Genomic DNA, 17,456 nt, shown 5'->3' on the forward strand with positions numbered 1-17,456 from the left:
CCACTTCGGACAGAGAAACGGAAAGGCAGAGTGTGATTTAAACAATGATAGATTCAGAAGTGTTGACATACAAATGGACCTCGGGACCCTTGTACCCAGTCACAGAAAGCAAGCATGCAGATACAAGCAGTTAGAGAGGCAAATGGGATGTTGGCCTTCATTGCAAAAGGACTTGATTACAGGAGCAAAGATGTCTTACTGCAGCTGTCCAGGGCTATAGAATTTACAGTGCAGAAAGAGGTCATTCGGCCCATTGTGTCTGCACAGGCCCTTTGGAACAGCACCTCACCCAAACGCACACATCCATCCTAACCCAGTAACCCCACCCAACCTTTTTGGACATTCAGAGCAATTTAGCATGGTTAATACACCTAACCTGCACATATTTGGACTGTGGGCGGAAACTGGAGCACCCAGAGGAAACCCACGCAGACACGGGGAAAACGTGCAGACTCCGCACAGACAGTGACCCAAGCAGGGAATCGAACCTGGCACCCTGGAGCTGTGAAGCAACTGTGCTAACCATTGTGCTACCATGCCGCCATAGTGAGACGTCTGGGGTATTCTGTGCAGTTTTGCTCTCCTTGTCTAAGAAAACATGTACTTGCCACAAAGGGTGCGCAGTGAACGTTCACCAGACTGATTCCAGGGATGGCAGGATTGCCATATTGTATCGACTGGGTTTGTGTTCACTGGAGTTTAGAAGAATGAGAGGGGATCTCATTGAAATGTATAAAATTCTGACAGAACTGGACAGACTGGATGCAGGAATATTGATTCCTCTGGCTGGGGGGTGTCTGGAACAAGGGGTCACAATCTGAGGATCAAGGGTAGGACTGAGAGGAGAAACCTCTTAACTCAGATGGCAGTGAACCAATGGAATTTTCTGCCACAGAAAGCTGTGGAGGCCAATTCACTGATTATATTTAAGAAGGAAATAGATAGATTTCTAAGCTCTCAACGGCTATGAGGAAAGTAAGGTTTTGAGATCAAGGGACAGCCATGATCATGTTGAATGGCAGAGCAGGCTTAAGGACCAAATGGTCTACACCTGCTCCTGTTTTCTATGAGCCTATCCTGTTAAAGGTTATTGTGTGAAGGATTTTGCTGATAATCTCTTGAGTGATGTATGCCTATAAGATGGGACTATATGATGTGATATCTGAAACTAATGCACTATAAATGAATTATGAGTTCATGCTGTGGGTGGGATAGTTCCTTTTAATTGAAGCAAAGCCTTGGCCATCATCCAATTGCCTGTGATGCATGTGGCCTACTCCCTTCCTCCTCCTTTTTGAGTTCCTTGGAAGTAGTGCCTGGGCACGCATACTTGTAGAGGCTGCATCACACAACCACAAACACAAGGACCCTCTGATGTGTATGTGGTAGGGACTCTCGCTGATCAATCTAAACAGTGAAATCTCTATTTTAGGAGCCCAATGGCTTGCTCCATGGTTCTTTGATTGAGTCCTGAGCTCCCATTGTACGGCCTTGAACCTTGTGTGGGGGGATGGTGGAAGGTGTTCATGAGGCATGTGTGGAGGGAGAATAGCTTCCTGCCCGAGCTACTATCATGTTGTCTGTCTTGGAGGCTTAAAGGTGGTGGGACTATTGCAGGATAAAAGCATTGTGGGCACTGCCAGGAAGTAGGGTATTAACTAAAATTAATTTTTGGTGTGATCCCACACCAACTGAATATCGACTCAGTAATAGACCTCACAGTTGGAATATTGCTCGCTGTTGATGTAAGGGACCAACAGAACCACGTGTGCAGTCGTTGGTACCCTGCTTCATCCAAAGGCCACTCTCCGAGTGAAAGCATGAGATTTATCATCTTGATCTTTCCTTCTCTTGGAGAAGAGAATTGTCTTTTCCTCCTTGTTATGGGCCAGGGCTTATAAACTCCAAAGTGTATTATGGAGTTCACCTGACCGACAACCTTTATGTCGAATTTGTCTAGGGTGAGCACATGAGCCTTCACTGCAGGTGTGAGTCATCAGACTCTTAGCCACTTTAATCAAAACCTGGAGCTGGATTCTCCGATTCTGAGACTATGTCCATAAGCCGGCGTGGGAAAGGTGGCGTTTTCCAACAGAAAATATGGTGTAAAACGGCCACTGATCCTCCGTTTGGCTGGCGGCTAGCATGCCAGCAGTGTAGAGACCTGGCTCTAGCTGCCGATACGCCTGGAGAATTGCCGGGTCCGTGGTCACGCATGCGCACACCGGTGGTCTGCAGCGGCTGCGCCGTGCTACATGCAACCAACTTGCATGCCCCAGACCACCCCCTCACAGTGCCCGCAGCCCCTGATAAAGTCCCTGCATGCCCGGGGACTGAGTCTGCAGCCGCCACGTCGAGTACCCGACGGATGAGACCACACGCGACCGACGCCGTCAGAACTCAGCTGGTCGGGGGGGCGGAACATCAGGGGATGGGCCTCAGGGAATTTCCTGAGGCCGTTGATACGTCGTGCTGCTTACTCTCCGAGTATGCCGCTGTGGAGAGGGTGAGCATTGCAAAAGCAGCGCAACCCCCGATTTGGTCGGGATCTTTGATTCTCCGGCCGATCGCTGAACGCGGTATCGGCGTCAATGACCGGAGAATCCAGCCCAAGGTTTATTCTAAGAATATAGTTAACATATATATATATAAACACACAGCAAGAATTGTTATCAATTACAAACATGAAGACCCCAGTAATCTATGTATAATACTTCATGAATTCCCCCTTAACTGTTCCAATTCAATTTAAAAATCCAAAGAAACAAATCCCTATTCAAGGGCATGGCCCAGCACACTTGAATGGGACTGGCCCTTTCCGTAAATTTCTGATCCAGTCTCAACCAGCAGATTCAAACTCCTTCCGGAAAGCAAACTATATCTTTTAAGTTACCAAAGCAGCGAGCCACAACCAATGTTTTTCACTAGAACAGTTTTTAAAATGAAAATAGAGAAAGACAGGGAAAAACACTTCTTACTTCCTCTGAGCCCAAAACTGAAACTGAAACCCAAAAACCTCACATCCCATCTCTTCCCACAAAAATAACATCACTGAAGCCATGTGATAAGCCGAAAACCTTTCTTCAAGGGTCACTCACATGACATCCTATAGAGGGAGTGCCTCACTTTCCTGAAGCTTCTGTGGACCACAAATTGAGACACATTGCTTATCCCCTGCCTAGAAGGGAGATTGAAAGGATGACTCTCATCTTCACAGTCACTGGGCAGGCCGCCCTCATCCTAGTTTGAGGCTCCAGGACCTTGTGAAGAAGTTGACACAACTCCGTCATTACCTCCTTACTACAGTGCAGTATCCTTAAGCATTGCTCCTGGCTCATCAACAGCTTTAAGACTCATGCTATGAGGAACCCTTCTCTAGGTGGGGTGCTTTAAAGACGGTCCTCATTCTCCTCCCTTCTTCCAGAGGTTTCTCTCTCTCCATGTTTACTCATATTGCGGTGCAAATGGCATCGCAACGTTTGGGTCCGAAACGATACAATGGTATGTTACTTTTTAGTGATCTGCAGTAACCTGCAAAATCCATTAGCAACTCATCACAGAGTTCTGCCCAACTGAGCCAGAGCACACCAATTCAAAAGCACCTCAGTTGCAATTTGTTGAATGGCCCTTTTAAACAGCCCAGAACTGATTTTGGGCGGGATTCTCCAGTCCCCCAGCCACGTGTCTCATTCGCTGGTGACGTGATTCTCTTTTCCCGTCATTTGTCAATGGGATTTCCCATTGAAGCCACGTTATGCCACTGAGAAGCCTCTGGGGGGGCGGGGGGGGGGGGGGGGGGTGGTGGTGCTGCCAGTGGGAAAAGAGGATCCCAACGACTGGAGAATTCCCACTTTTGTTTCCTGACCCTTGTTATTTCAGGAGTGATTAAGGAAGGTACTTTCATAGTCATTGGCCAGTTTTGTTACTGTGGCATTGCATGAGCCTGTTTTGAGTATGTTCAGCAACTTCGATGGGAGGACGGGAGGCTAAAATCAGCTCTCTGCAAATGAATTTGATAAACGAAGAGTTTTATCCAAATAACCAAGATGATTCAGCTTGAACCGTCGAGTTGTTTGGCTTTGTGATTGCACTTTATATTCCTGGCAGTGGCTATTATTCGATTTTCATACACAGAAAAACACAGAGGCACAGCGTCTCGGAGTTCAGCATGCTGTGAGATGGAACATTTCAATGTCAGTTTGTTCTTACGGTTTCCCACAAAGTGCATTCCAGATCACAGCTGGTGAGGTGGTTGAGAAGAAGCCTTCTCAACCACCTTTATAAAGTGAGATCAGGCAAGGGGTGAAGTGAAAGACACATTTGGACCATGCCTCTGCTAGTAGCTTGTTGATATTGCCAAACGCCCACTAACAGAAAGCTTACCTGTCACCTTAGACTTCAGTGGTGTAAAGAATATGAAAACTAGGGAAGGCAAAAAAAAGGATCAAAATGAAGGAATGACATTTAAAACCAACAAAACAAAATAATATTATGGCAATGTTGTGAATTAAATGTAAAGATGCAGATACGCGGAACTGCATAAATGGGTGAACATATGGCAAGTTAATAAATGTGCTAATTGTTTCATATTAATTCTATTCTATTATTTGATAACTTGCTCAGCATTGATCAATCTGATCCCAAAGTGCAATTCTTTAAAACGCTACCACAGCCAGCCTTGTTAAAACCGGTGCCTACTTTTCGTTATTTTTAATGATTATTTTCCTACTCACTTTCCTCATTCTTTTATTGATTTATTTTACAGGATCAATTTTCAAATTATTTATCTTTTTGGCTGCCAGGATCTGTGTCCGAAACCTTTGTTTTGCCTTCCCTTCATTTTTTCCAATTAAGGGGCAATTTGGCGTGGTCAATCCTCCTACCCTGCACATCTTTGGGTTGTGGGGGCAAAACCCAAGCAGACACGGGGAGAATGTGCAAACTCCACACGGACAGTGACCCAGAGCCGGGATCGAACCTGGAACCTCGGTGCCGTGAGACAGCAGGGCTAAGCCACTGCGCCACCGTGCTGCCTTCCTTCCCTTCATTTTTATCATTACCTTCTCTTCCCTCGTTAGGCCTTGATTTATTCATAACATAAACCCGAGGCACTATTGTAATGAATTTTTCAACTTCAGTTATATCTCACGCTGAGGTGGAGGATTTGGTCGTCTCCATTCCCCAGGAAGCCCCAAACAAACTGTCTTTTAACCTTTAGTCAGGAGATCCAAGGCCTCCCTCCCTCTTTATACTTTGCAAATGTTGGAACCATATGAAAAGTAGCATTCATTTAATTTGGTCTGTGGTAGCGTGCCCCTTTAAGGGGCGACATCTTGTAGGATCATGTGACCCATTCGGCCAATCGGGCCGGAGGGCGCGATTCCTGGTGCTGCGCGGGTCTATCCTGGCAGTTTGGAGTCGTGAAGTACAGTATCCCTTGTCTCACTCTTTGTAAATAGTCTCTTGCCTTAATAAACCCGTTTAATCATTGATCTACTTGGTGGTTACCAGTCTTTCAATATAATACAAGGTCACTTGAGTTTTTGACAACATGGTAGAAGGGACAAGTGACATTAACAATGAATGTGACTATCAGCCAGCACACAGAAGTCAGACACGACAGAGTCATTATTGTTAGTAGAGCTGGGCATTTGGGCCGGAAACTTATCCCAGTGTTTTATTGGCAGGAGGCATTTACATTGGAAAATCCAGATTAAAAAATGGACATTGTAAGGTTGACACAAACAGCAGTACACAAATGTGAAACAGAAAGCCAAATGGTGCAAAAAGGAAGGGCTTGCCGCGTAATATTTCAATATCATAAATATTCTCCCCTAATTAAATATGGCAGAGCAGTAAAACACGGAGAATACAATGTGACAAACAAGAAATGTCTATTCATGTTCCACATTTAATAGCTTGTTCACGGTGGTTGACCCTCTTTCATTAGCATAACAAAATGGTTCCTTCATCTGCAGAATAAATGAAAGAAAAACACACTGAATATAAAAGCAAGACTGTTAATCAAACCAAAAATAAAGCAGAGCAACAACAGGAAGAGAATAAAAACAAAATACTCAACAATCTAAGAATGGACTGGAAATATAGAATTATTCATTATCTAACCTTGACAGATTGCAAGCCATGGAATAATCACTATCTAAGGGCAATGAACTGTGAGTTCAGAATAATTCATGACCTCAGAGTGGATTTTAAATATAGAATAATTTGTTATCTAACTGTTACAGACTGTAACTACGCAATAAATTATCTGAGAATAGACTTGTCTTTGATGTGAACTCCCCGATGCCTTTTATTTAGATATACAAATTATCAGCAGCACTCCCTCCAATCCAAGGTTAAAATGTAATTCTTGTTTCTACTTCAAAGGGAGAGCAACTGACGAGTTCTGTTAATGAGATTAAAAAGTACAAAGTCTAAATGCCAGACCCCCGATATAAGTGGGTTTTGTGGGGTCCTCTGGGAACTTGGTGACAGGCAGGTCTGTAAATAGGACAAGCGATCCATTGTCCACTGCAATTTGTGATGTGTGATGATGGGGCACAGAAAGAGCTCTGCGCAAGTCTGATTGACATGCAAGATGACATAGCTACAAAGCAAACTCGTTCGCAGGTGCACATCGTGTCTATGTAAAATGGGTACATTGGGAGTCTTGGGAGCTGGCCTGCTAAGCAGATTTCTTTCGAGCAAGATGACAGGTTGAAGAACAAATGGCTCGGGTAGAATCTCTGCAGTCGTTTCCTGATCTCCCACCGGAACCTTGGCAGAGGGTTGGTGAAAATCCCTGGAGTAACAGCGTCATTAATCTTGGATTCTGCACACTTGCCACTCAAGTCAAGGCAGGTGATTGGAAGATCCAACGTGGAAATTGCTGGCATTTGTTAAAATGCATTTACTACTGCACTTCACTGAAGTTTGCTTGAAGTATTGTTTGATTTTGCTGTTTGTATTTCTCCATGATTCCCTTTGTTACGTTTGTCTGCTATATTCACTGACATGGCATCATACTAAGTGTGGAAGATGAGAATTCCTTTGGATAATGGGTCACATGGAGCCACAGGACAAAACATTCCATCTTTGTTTGCCACTGGGATTATCCAGTGCTGCTGAGAGTGAATGGAGTTTTGACTGCAACGCCAAATTTTCCATTCTCGTTCGCAACGGGTTTCGCCAAGGACAAGACTGGGGAATTCCGCCCATAGAATCATGAAATTATACAATAATATTGCACAGGATGTCATTCGATCCATTGTGCCCAAGTCTGCTCTCTGGGAAAATCTTTCAATCATTCTAATTCCCTTACTCATTCTTCATGGCCCTGTAATATTTGCTTCTATCCAGTTATTTTTCCAGATTGTCATTTCAATGTTACGACTGAATTTTCTGCAAGTATCCTTTTAAGGCAGTGTATCCCAGGTCATAACTGCTCACTGTATAAAAATCATCTATTCAGATTTTGTCAATCAACTTAAATCTGTGTCCTCTGGTTACTGACCTCTTTGCCGCTTTATTTTTTCCATCCCAACTATTCATTATTTTGAACTCCTCGATCAAATCCCTTCAGAGCATTCTCTACTCCAAGGAGAATAAATTTAACTTCTCTTGTCTCTTCACATAACTGAAGCACTTTACCTCTGGCAAATCTCTTCTGCCCCCTCAGTAAGGACTTGGGACGTGGAGGGGGGGCGGGGGGGGGGGGGGGTTGGGTAGAGTGGGGTGGGGGGGGGGGAGGAAGGGTGGTATTGGCATGTAAGTCAAGGGTGGGATCACTTTGACCAAAGATCCCACTTCCATATCCCCATTCCCCATATTCCCTCTAGCCCACCTACGCTTCCCTGAAAGCCAAGAGTCAGGGAGAACTTTGAGATTTTGAATGGTCAAGACAAGGTTTTGCTCCATCCTATTTAAATGGCAGACTGAGATCCAGCATTCATCTAGTGGCTGGCCACAGGAAATGGCCACTCGTTCAATAGAGGCGGACACCAATGCAAAGGCCTGAAACACAGGGTGGCGGGGGATTCCTCCAATCCCTCTCCGAAGGGACTTAGTGCCTCTGACGATGCTATCATCTGCTCACACAATTTCTGCTGCTGCACCTAGCATTGTGCCTTTGGTTTAGGTGACATCCCACCCACCCCATGTCCGATGCTCAGCATCTGCATCCAGCTAAACAGAGTGCTCTGCACCCTACAACAGGGACACTCGGGTACTAGTCCAGTCTCCTCCACCACCTCCTGTTCACTTTAGGTGTGTGACTCACCGTGGGACTAATCCACTCCCTGCCTTGCGTAGCCAACGGAGATGTACCTGAGCTGGTGAAGGATGCGCATGGGTCATGTGGCAGTGCACCCTTCGAGTGCATGACCTCCACTGAGGAATCCTCAGTTTCCACCAACACCAACTCCTGCGTTATTCTTGAAGGAGTTGAGTTAGAGCTAACAAGGGGAAAAGGTTTCAAAGTCATCATCGTGCTTATGATAATCATTTGCAGAAGACGCCACATCAACATGAGTGATTGTAAAAACATAAAATTGTGGATACTCAGCAGATCAGGCGGCAGCTGTGGAAAGAGAAACAGAGTTAACATTTGATGACCTTCCTAACAGAAAGAGAAAAGTTTAGAAATATAATACGTCTTAAGCAGGAGAAAGGGAAGAGAGTGGGAAAGGAAAGAGCGGAAGACAAGAGAGATTACATGACAAAAGGATTAATGCACAGAATTTGCTCACAATGTATTCCAAAGATGTGCAAGTTAGGTGGATTGCCCTTGCTAAATTGCCCCTGAGTGTTCAAAAAAGGTTAGGTGGGGTAACTGGGTTATGGGGGCAGGGTTGAGGTGTGGCTTAAGTAGGGTGCTCTTTCCAAGGTTTGGTGCAGACTCGATGGGCCGGATGTCCTCATTCTGCACTGTAAATTCTATGATTCTGTGATGATTCTCTGCTATGCACAGGGAGAGACCAAATGCAAATTGAGCGACTGCGTTGCGGAACACCTTCATTCATTTGACATAAAATGACTTTCACCATCTCTTCAGTCTTGCAGAAGAAAAAATTGATTGACGAGACAGCAAACAGGGGGTTGGGTAAGGATAGGATTGGGCTCACCTGTCTTATTTCGGTTAATGAAATGGCCTGTTGACAGTTTTGGGTCACACTTGAAAGGTGCACACCTTTGAGAGGTACTGGAAGCTGCAGTTGCTTTAAGGCTGTCATGAGTTATTATATTCAGGAGATGAAAGAGGCAAAGGTGGAAAAAAAGATTTTAAAATTTGTTTGAAGTCAACTTGGCAGTACACATTCATTGGTTCCACTGTCATGCAGTAATTGCTCTGTGAGAGCATGTGGATTTTTCATACGTCGATTGGGTGCTTCTGAGATCTGCTCATTGATTGCTTAAGAGACTGATTACCAAACTTGTCTTGGACAATTTTGAAGTGTTACCTTCTGTTCTCCATAATCGGATGTATCTATACGTGACCGTGGGTATTTTTATTACCCTTGGAGTGAGAGGGTCCATTTTAAATAATCCAGCAGCAAGCCTTTTGTAGTTGAAAAAGAAAGAAAGGTTAGTTTTTTCTTCCACACCCGCAAATTTTAAACAAAACTAAGAGACGGACTCACCCCACCCTTGAGGCGTGTTTTACGCTGGTGGTCTGTCATTGGCCAGCGGCGAGAACATGCAGTGTCACCATTCCGATCCCGCCAACGGAACGAGTCGGAAAATTTCGGCTCAAGTCTCACTCACTCTCTCACTTACTCACACACATGTCATGACACCCTGGGCCAGTGCATGGTGAATTCCATCCCCACTACATCCAGAGTCACAAACAGAGGTGAAATTAGATTTTATTTGAAATACCCAAGGTCCTTGGTTAAGCCCAATTAACTATTCACCAGGTTTCTGACTTTAAAACAAAGGTAACCTCTTATTATGTGCACTATTATAATTAAATGGACAGAACATGTAACTATCTAATACACCTGTTATGGCGAGGCGTTTTCAGAACCCCAAAATGTATCATGGAGTTCAACCAACCTCCCCCTTTAATGGATTTGTTGTTTTTCGGAGCACACAGCCTTTTCCCTAGGTGTGGGATTACAATTATGGACACTTGGGTTTTTAAACACAAAACACTATTTATTCCATGAACTCAACTTAACCTCTTCAATAAACATTGGATCTCTTAACACCCCTTACTTCAAAGATAACTCAGAAAATATTGCAACAGTAAATAATTCCTTAAAATGTTCCTTCAAACTTCCAAGAGACTTAACACCTTTAAACAGTATCACATCAGGTTAAAGGATTTTTTTTTTCTGTAGAATGGCAGAGACTGTCACAAACTGGCTTTCTACTTTTAAACTGCTCTCAGCAAAACAAGCCAGGCACTTTTTAGCTGCTCTCAGCAAAACCAAACTTCAAAACTTGCAGCTCTCTGGAAACACACAGACACTGCTTTTAAACTGAAACTAAAAACCTGCAAAACACAGACTGCAAAATGGCTGAACCAAAGCTGAGCTCCACCCACTCTATGACATCACTGTTTTCTTAAAGCTACATTGCTTCAACATCCAGTTCTTAAAGGCACTCTCGCATGACACCTGCCCCCAAGAAAAAAAAAACCCCATCAACTTCAAGGTGGTTTAATTTTTCACTTTTCCACCATCCACGAAGAAATGTACACAGTAAATATAGAACATAGAACATAGAACAATACAGCGCAGTACAGGCCCTTCGGCCCACGATGTTGCACCGAAACAAAAGCCATCTAACCTACACTATGCCATTATCATCCATATGTTTATCCAATAAACTTTTAAATGCCCTCAATGTTGGCGAGTTCACTACTGTAGCAGGTAGGGCATTCCACGGCCTCACTACTCTTTGCGTAAAGAACCTACCTCTGACCTCTGTCCTATATCTATTACCCCTCAGTTTAAAGTTATGTCCCCTCGTGCCAGCCATATCCATCCGCGGGAGAAGGCTCTCACTGTCCACCCTATCCATCCCCTGATCATTTTGTATGCCTCTATTAAGTCTCCTCTTAACCTTCTTCTCTCCAACGAAAACAACCTCAAGTCCATCAGCCTTTCCTCATAAGATTTTCCCTCCATACCAGGCAACATCCTGGTAAATCTCCTCTGCACCCGCTCCAAAGCCTCCACGTCCTTCCTATAATGCGGTGACCAGAACTGTACGCAATACTCCAAATGCGGCCGGACCAGAGTTCTGTACAGCTGCAACATGACCTCCCGACTCCGGAACTCAATCCCTCTACCAATAAAGGCCAACACTCCATAGGCCTTCTTCACAACCCTATCAACCTGGGTGGCAACTTTCAGGGATCTATGTACATGGACACATAGATCCCTCTGCTCATCCACACTTTCAAGAACTTTACCATTAGCCAAATATTCCGCATTCCTGTTATTCCTTCCAAAGTGAATCACCTCACACTTCTCTACATTAAACTCCATTTGCCACCTCTCAGCCCAGCTCTGCAGCTTATCTATATCCCTCTGTAACCTGCTACATCCTTCCACACTATCGACAACACCACCGACTTTAGTATCGTCTGCAAATTTACTCACCCACCCTTCTGCGCCTTCCTCTAGGTCATTGATAAAAATGACAAACAGCAACGGCCCCAGAACAGATCCTTGTGGTACTCCACTTGTGACTGTACTCCATTCTGAACATATCCCATCAACCACCACCCTCTGTCTTCTTTCAGCTAGCCAATTTCTGATCCACATCTCTAAATCACCCTCAATCCCCAGCCTCCGTATTTTTTGCAATAGCCTACCGTGGGGAACCTTATCAAACGCTTCGCTGAAGTCCATATACACCACATCAACTGCTCTACCCTCGTCTACCTGTTCAGTCACCTTCTCAAAGAACTCAATAAGGTTTGTGAGGCATGACCTACCCTTCACAAAACCATGCTGACTATCCCTGATCATATTATTCCTATCTAGATGATTATAAATCTTGTCTCTTATAATCCCCTCCAAGACTTTACCCACTACAGACGTGAGGCTCACCGGTCTATAGTTGCCGGGGTTGTCTCTGCTCCCCTTTTTGAACAAAGGGACCACATTTGCTGTCCTCCAGTCCTCTGGCACTATTCCTGTAGCCAATGATGACATAAAAATCAAAGCCAAAGGTCCAGCAATCTCTTCCCTGGCCTCCCAGAGAATCCTAGGATAAATCCCATCAGGTCCCGGGGACTTATCTATTTTCAGCCTGTCCAGAATTGCCAACACCTCTTCCCTACGTACCTCAATGCCATCTATTCTATTAGCCTGGGGCTCAGCATTCTCCTCCACAACATTATCTTTTTCCTGAGTGAATACTGACGAAAAATATTCATTTAGTATCTCGCCTATCTCTTCAGACTCCACACACAATTTCCCATCCCTGTCCTTGACTGGTCCTACTCTTTCCCTAGTCATTCGCTTATTCCTGACATACCTATAGAAAGCTTTTGGGTTTTCCTTGATCCTTCCTGCCAAATACTTCTCATGTCCCCTCCTTGCTCGTCTTAGCTCTCTCTTTAGATCCTTCCTCGCTACCTTGTAACTATCCATCGCCCCAACCGAAACTTCACACTTCATCTTCACATAGGCCTCCTTCTTCCTCTTAACAAGAGATTCCACTTCCTTGGTAAACCACGGTTCCCTCGCTCGACGCCTTCCTCCCTGTCTGACCGGTACATACTTATCAAGAACACGCAGTAGCTGATCCTTAAACAAGCCCCACTTATCCAGTGTGCCCAACACTTGCAGCCGACTTCTCCACCTTATCCCCCCCAAGTCATGTCTAATGGCATCATAATTGCCCTTCCCCCAGCTATAACTCTTGCCCTGCGGTGTATACTTATCCCTTTCCATCATTAACGTAAACGTCACCGAATTGTGGTCACTGTCCCCAAAGTGCTCTCCTACCTCCAAATCCAACACCTGGCCTGGTTCATTACCCAAAACCAAATCCAACGTGGCCTCGCCTCTTGTTGGCCTGTCAACATATTGTTTCAGGAAACCCTCCTGCACACACTGTACAAAAAACGACCCATCTATTGTACTCGAACTATATTTTTTCCAGTCAATATTTGGAAAGTTAAAGTCTCCCATAATAACTACCCTGTTACTTTCACTCATATCCAGAATCATCTTCGCCATCCTTTCCTCTACATCCCTAGAACTATTAGGAGGCCTATAAAAAACTCCCAACAGGGTGACCTCTCCTTTCCTGTTTCTAACTTCAGCCCATACTACCTCGAAAGAAGAGTCCCCATCTAGCATCCTCTCCGCCACCGTAATACTGCTCTTGACTAGCAGCGCCACACCTCCCCCTCTTTTGCCTCCTTCTCTGAGCTTACTAAAACACCTAAACCCCGGAACCTGCAACATCCATTCCTGTCCCTGCTCTATCCATGTCTCCGAAATGGCCACAACATCGAAGTCCCAGGTACCAACCCATGCTGCCAGTTCCCCTACCTTGTTTCGTATACTCCTGGCATTGAAGTAGACACACTTCAAACCACCTACCTGAACACTGGCCCCCTCCTGCGACGTCAAATCTGTGCTCCTGACCTCTATACTCTCATTCTCCCTTACCCTAAAACTACAATCCAGGTTCCCATGCCCCTGCTGCATTAGTTTAAACCCCCCCAAAGAGCACTAACAAATCTCCCCCCCAGGATATTTGTGCCCCTCAGGTTCAGATGTAGACCATCCTGTCTGTAGAGGTCCCACCTTCCCCAGAAAGAGCCCCAGTTATCCAAAAATCTGAATCCCTCCCGCCTGCACCATCCCTGTAGCCACGTGTTTAAATGCTCTCTCTCCCTATTCCTCATCTCACTATCACGTGGCACGGGCAACAACCCAGGGATAACAACTCTGTTTGTTCTAGTTCTGAGCTTCCATCCTAGCTCCCTGAAAGCCTGCCTGACATCCTTGTCCCCTTTCCTACCTATGTCGTTAGTGCCAATGTGGACCACGACTTGGGGCTGCTCCCCCTCCCCCCTAAGGACCCGGAAAACACGATCCGAGACATCACGTACCCTTGCACCTGGGAGGCAACATACCAAACGCGAGTCTCTCACGCTCCCACAAAATCTCCTATCTGTGCCCCTGACTATCGAGTCCCCAATTACTAATGCTCTGCTCCTCTCCCCCCTTCCCTTCTGAGCAACAGGGACAGACTTCGTGCCAGAGGCCCGTACCCCATGGCTTACCCCTGGTAAGTCCCCCCCCCCACAAGTATCCAAAGCGGTATACTTGTTTCTCAGGGGAACGACCGCAGGGGATCCCTGCACTGACTGCTTTTTCCCAGTCCCTCTTACAGTTACCCACCTATCTCCAATCTTTGGTGTAACTAATTCCCTGAAGCTGCTATCTATGACCCCTTCTGCCTCCCGAATGATCCGAAGTTCTTCCAACTCCAGCTCCAATTCCCTAACTCGGTCTTGGAGGAGCTGGAGATGGCAGCACTTCCTGCAGGTAAAATCAGCAGGGACACTAACTGCATCCCTCACCTCAAACATCCTGCAGGAGGAACATTGCACTCCCTTCCCTGCCATTCCTCTAACTTTCTACCAAGATCTGGCTAACAACCAAATGACATTTTTATAAAAAATAATAATAATATAATAAAATATGGTACTTACCTCAGGCCAATGGGTTTTATTATTAGGTTAGAGGAGGAAGGTGGGTGGGAGACACTACACGTGTAGTGTCTCGGGTTTCCTCTCCACCAGAATTTATTGGTGAGGGTCTTCCCAGACGTCCGCGGGTCGACTTCCTGTTCCCGCCTAAAAAACTAATTTTAAAAAAAAGAAGAAAAATTCTCAGCTCCTGCTGAAATTGACTAAACAGCCAGCTCCACTCCCGCCGAAATCGACTGGCCTGCCCCTGCAAAGACAAGTGCTTTTAAAGGTTGACTTACCTCCCAGCAACCTCCTTCCGCAATGCTCCCGCTGAAACTGACTCACCAGCTGTTCTCACGCCGAAATCGACTGGCCTGCCCCTGCAAAGACAAGTGCTTTTAAAGGTTGACTTACCTCCCAGCAACCTCCTTCCGTGTTGCTCCCGCTGAAACTGACTCACCAGCTGTTCTCACGCCGAAATCGACTGGCCTGCCCCTGCAAAGACAAGTGCTTTTAAAGGTTGACTTACCTCCCAGCAACCTCCTTCCGCAATGCTCCCGCTGAAACTGACTCACCAGCTGTTCTCACGCCAAAATCGACTGGCCTGCCCCTGCAAAGACAAGTGCTTTTAAAGGTTGACTTACCTCCCAGCAACCTCCTTCCGCAATGCTCCCGCTGAAACTGACTCACCAGCTGTTCTCACGCCGAAATCGACTGGCCTGCCCCTGCAAAGACAAGTGCTTTTAAAGGTTGACTTACCTCCCAGCAACCTCCTTCCGCAATGCTCCCGCTGAAACTGACTCACCAGCTGTTCTCACGCTGAAATCGACTGGCCTGCCCCTGCAAAGACAAGTGCTTTTAAAGGTTGACTTACCTCCCAGCAACCTCCTTCCGCAATGCTCCCGCTGAAACTGACTCACCAGCTGTTCTCACGCCGAAATCGACTGGCCTGCCCCTGCAAAGACAAGTGCTTTTAAAGGTTGACTTACCTCCCAGCAGCCTCCTTCCGCAATGCTCCCGCTGAAACTGACTCACCAGCTGTTCTCACGCCGAAATCGACTGGCCTGCCCCTGCAAAGACAAGTGCTTTTAAAGGTTGACTTACCTCCCAGCAACCTCCTTCCGCAATGCTCCCGCTGAAACTTTCATTTTTAAAAAACCAACACATGCAAACAGGTATAATAATATAGTCCATTTTTCTTTGTTTTTCTTCCTCCAACCAAAATTCTTCTCGATTGACAGACTCTTTGAACAAAGTCTCTGCATGATCCATCCATTCCTCTACTCCTCGGCATTTCTCTTCAGAATCAGATAATTTAGTTCAATCTGACCGTAGAGTCCCTTGCAATCCTCCAATACAGGAACATTGGTGATCACAGCTTTCAGGCAGTCAAATGCCTGTTGAAAGTCTGCTATCCATTGAAATTTTTGACATTTCTTTAGCAAGTCCATCAGTGGAGTAATCACGCAACAAAACGTTTGCACAACTGTTCGATCAAATTCATTCATGCTAGGAGATCGCATTATTTCCCTTCGTCTTCAGGATAATGGAAACTCTGCAAGGAAAGTGATTCGGGCTTCTCCAAATTCACTTTCGGCTTGGTTTATCACCAAACTCGCCACCTGAAATCGATCGAAGAACTCCATACGATGGTTTAAAGGTTCTTTCCATGTCTGGAAGTTGGAAATCAAAGCAGATTGTCCCACTTTCTCAATGCAATCCTTCAATGGTGGGATAGGATAAGAGTCCGTTCTTGTAACTGCATTCACCTTTCTATAGTCCACACACAACCGTTGGGTACCGTCTGGTTTAGGTACCATCACTATGGGTGAGCTCCATTGGCTGCAACCCAATTCAATTATGCCATTCTTCAGTAACAACACTAAAACTTTATCCCCACAGGCAAAACTACGAACTTTGGATTTCTTGTCCGCTACCCGTTTCATCACATTTTGTGCAACTTTCAAATGTTGTCTAGCCAATTCACCTGCTCTATTTAATCGTTCCCTAAAATTTGACACGTAATCCAATAGTGTAATTTCCGATTTCTCACCCACCAATTTTTCCTTAATCAATTTAAGTGGTCTTCTTACCTCATGACCAAAAATTAGTTCAAAAGGACTAAATTTAGTAGACTCATTAGGTGCATCCCTAATTGCAAACCATACGAATGGGATTCCTTTATCCCAATCCTCTGGATAATCTTGACAATGTGCCCTCAACATTGTCTTTAATGTCTGATGCCACCTTTCTAATGCTCCCTGCGATTCTGGATGGTACCCAGTTGATTTAAATTGTTTTATTCCTATGCTATCCATAACTTCTTTGAATAACTTTGAAGTAAAATTCGTTCCTTGATCCGATTGAATTTCTTGGGTAGTCCATATCTAGTACAGAAGTTAAGTAACTCCTCCACAATCAATTTAGCTGTAATATTATGTACTGGAATGGCCTCTGGAAACCTAGTAGACACATCCATTACAGTCAAAAGATATTGATTCCCACTTTTTGTTTTAGGCAGCGGTCCTATGCAATTAATTAGGACCCTTGTAAAAGGTTCCTCAAATGCTGGAATGGGTATTAAGGGCACTGGTTTTATCACTGTTTAAGGTTTCCCTATCACTTGACATGTGTGACATGATTGACAAAATTTAACTACATCTTTATGTAGTCCAGGCCAATAAAAATGTTTCTGGATTTTAGCATGAGTTTTCCTTATTCCCAAATGACCTCCCACTGGTACCTCATGTGCAACTCGCAACACCTCTTTTCTATACTCTTAACG

General features: G+C 45.1%; 1 long non-coding RNA gene across 1 annotated transcript; it reads right to left on the minus strand.

The window, feature by feature from the left end:
- Positions 1 to 5,649: 5,649 nt before the first annotated feature.
- Positions 5,650 to 10,289, minus strand: LOC140391377 (uncharacterized). Its single transcript, XR_011935027.1, has 3 exons — positions 9,462 to 10,289; positions 8,329 to 8,581; positions 5,650 to 5,972 (listed from the first exon to the last, which is right to left on the minus strand). It is a non-coding gene; the product is annotated as an uncharacterized lncRNA (long non-coding RNA).
- Between the last annotated feature and the right edge of the window lie 7,167 nt (positions 10,290 to 17,456).

This window comes from Scyliorhinus torazame, chromosome 15, assembly GCF_047496885.1.
Source record: "Scyliorhinus torazame isolate Kashiwa2021f chromosome 15, sScyTor2.1, whole genome shotgun sequence".
Classification (NCBI taxonomy): domain Eukaryota; kingdom Metazoa; phylum Chordata; class Chondrichthyes; order Carcharhiniformes; family Scyliorhinidae; genus Scyliorhinus; species Scyliorhinus torazame.